Genomic DNA, 3,157 nt, shown 5'->3' on the forward strand with positions numbered 1-3,157 from the left:
AGAGGTTGGATTCAGTGAATCGTAAGTAAGAGGGATGGATGCAAAAGGGCTAATTCTGTGAATCAGAGGTTGGATGCAGTGAATTGAAAATAAGAAGGACAGATGCAGAAGGACTGATGCTGTGAATCAGAGATTGGATGCAGTGAATCGAAGGTAAGCGTAGGGCTGAGTACCAAACCGAGGTTTTTTTATGGCACCGACCGAACTGCACCGGTCGGTGTATGTATTGAAACGTCACTCTTCTTTCTGTGTCAAGTTTCGGTATTGGCTGTAACGTGTCACGTGGTTTCAGCATGCAAGCAGGCAAAACACCAGACATATGACAAACAGACTACACCCAGATTACATCCAGAGCTGTATAGAGCTGCCGTACCTAATCTATGTATACTGTAATGTATGTCTATGGTGCTGGTGACGCCCACAGACGGGTTCACGTGCGCAGCGCGTGTTGTCGAACGGCTTCGACAACACGCGCTGCAGAAAGTTGCTCAGTGTTTTTCTGCGAGGAGAGAAGAGTTCATTAGCCTCCCCCTCTTCCTCTCAGCGTTAAAGTCAGCCTGTGAGTAGAGCCTGAACGTCCTGATTCATTATCTCCACGACGGGACTCTTCATCAAAGAACTCTGAGGACGGCTCTGTGTGCTTCAGCTGGTGAGTTTACGTTTGTTAGCGTAACTGCAGCTTAACACGTACATTGCGGTGAAATAAATTATGATCCATGTAACGCTAACTTTAAGATATTCTTCTTCTTCTTCTTCTATTCCTGTAGACTCCTGGTGGAGCATAGGGCTGCAACAACTTTAAGATATTAGTGAGTAAATTTATTTTATCTACGTGGCTAGCTAAACTCAGAAGCTAATTAAAGATTTGACAGTAACATAAATCTTAGCTTTTAAAACTGCTCATCCATCCAGTCAGTTGCTTAAACAGTTCACTAATGTTCACTGTTTATGTTAATGTTCTCCTCACAGGAGGTTCTGACCCTGATGTGAGGACAGAGACAGACAAAAGAAAAGTGAGGTGGAGGCCACAGGACAATCAGACTTTGTTGTTAAAAGTTTGCTGCTTTTCTACAGTGGAGCTGCACGGTGGAGGTATGTAAACTGTAAAGGATTTTGTTGACCAGTTAAGCTTTTATCTCTCAGCCTAGATAAAGTTTTTTGAGTAATAATAACACAACCATGTTATTGTTGATGTTTTGTTCTAATGTCAATTAGGGATATGATCAGAGCCCTAAACCCCAGAGAACCACAGAGAAGATTCAGGCAGAGACACAGAGGTGCAGAAGTTTGCATCATCCCTACCTCAGTGAATCCAGTGACCTGCTGGTGGAATGTGAGGGACAATATGTCAGTGATATCAAACTGACAACCAGGTATCTGTGTGTGTAACAAGCATCATCCACACCCTCAGAGTGAACATTTTATACTGCTGGAGACACCATCAGCTTGGAGTGGGCTTGTTTGTGTCCACAGAAAGCAGACATGTTGATTTTTCTGAAGAAAAACTGTTCAGTGAAAATGTCCTCAGTGTGTAGCAGTGAGCATTAGACACTTACGTGTCAAAAAGGACTAATGCAGTGAATCAGAGGTTGGATGCAGTGAATCGAAAGTAAGAGGGACTGATGCAGAAGGACTGATTCAGTGAGTCAGAGGTTAGATGTAGTTAATTGAAGGTAAGAGGGACAGATGCAGTGAATCAGAGAAAATGAAGGGGATAATACAGTGAATTAGAGTTAAGGACTGATACTTTGAATCTGAGTTAAAGAGGAATGATGGAGTGAATCAGAAGTAAAGATGACATGCAGCGAATCAGAGGTAAAAATAGGAGTGATACAGTGAATCAGAAGTAAAAATGACTGATGCAGTGAATCAGAGAAATTGAAGGGACTAATACAATGAAAAGGCAGCACTGTGGCACAACTGGTAGAGCTGCTGCCTCTCAGCGAGAAAGTTGCTGGTTCAAATCCCGGTCCGGGGGTCTTTCTGGGTGGAGTTTGCATGTTCTCTCCGTGCGTGCGTGGGTTTTCTTCGGGTGCTCCAGTTTCCTCCCACAGACCAAAAACATGCATGTTTGGCTGAATGGTAACTCTAAATTGTCTCTAGGTGTGAGTGAGAGAGTGAATGGCTGTTTGTCTCATTTGTCTCTATGTGTCCCTGTGATGGACTTGCGACCTGTCCAGGGTGTACCCCGCCCCTCGCACAATGATTGCTGGACATGGGCACTGGCGATCCCCGTGACCCAAAATGGAAGAAGCGGGTAAAAGATAATGGATGGATGGATAATACAATGAATTAGAGTTGAGGACTGATTCAGTGAATCATAAAAATGACATGCAGTGAATCAAAAGTAAAAACGGACTGATGCAATGAATCATTAGAGAGAAGGACTCATGCAGTGAATTGGAGGTAGAGGGGCTGGTGCAATAAATCATTAAACATGTAAGTGAGAAGGGATAATTAAGTGATTAAAAAGAGTGGAATTAAGGATGACAGCTGAAGAAGGAAGTAAGAAAAGTTACTGCAGTGAGTCATTAACCAAAGAAGTGAGAAGGACAATTAAAAGGAGTTGAGGACTGATGCATTGAAATCAGAGTGAAGACTGAAGCAGTGAAATCACAGGAGGAGAAGGAGGAGGAGGAGGTTAGGACTTGTCCAGTGAAATCAGAGGAGAGGATTGATGCAGTAAAATACAGGAGCAGGTGAGGACTGATGCAATGAAATCTGACAAAAAGGTTGAAGGTGGGGAATAATGATACAGTGAGTCAGAGGAAAAGGTAGTAAATAAGATCGGAGGGAGGTAGATGTTGAGGTGAAATGGAGGAAACAGAGTATCCTGATGCATGCTCTATAATCCAGGTAGAAAAATCTAAAAAAGTTAAATCTGGTCCTCTGGACATTCAAAAAAACAAAACAAAGCAAATCAACAAAAAAATGTAGAAACGTTTCGTCTCTCATCCGAGAGACTTCCTCAGTCTGAGGAGCTGTATTCGGCTCAGTCTCTTAAATAGCACCGTCTCAGGGCGGATCAACCAGTTTTGCTGCTGACAACCAAAACCAGCTGATCACATGCTCAAGAAGGACCATCAGCATAACAATGGATCATTAGCACACTGATGGCTGTTTACTGTTCACAGAGGGCTGAGTGATACTAGCAATC

The 3,157-nt window shown here is 43.1% G+C and overlaps 1 protein-coding gene across 1 annotated transcript in view; it reads right to left on the minus strand.

Annotated features, from left to right (window-relative positions):
- Positions 1 to 3,157, minus strand: part of LOC119424825 (rho guanine nucleotide exchange factor 40) — a gene marked incomplete in the record, with an annotated part of 86,080 nt that overhangs the window by 79,427 nt on the left and 3,496 nt on the right.

The sequence above is a fragment of the Nematolebias whitei genome, chromosome 2 (assembly GCF_014905685.2).
Source record: "Nematolebias whitei isolate Nwh7 chromosome 2, NemWhi1, whole genome shotgun sequence".
Taxonomy (NCBI): domain Eukaryota; kingdom Metazoa; phylum Chordata; class Actinopteri; order Cyprinodontiformes; family Rivulidae; genus Nematolebias; species Nematolebias whitei.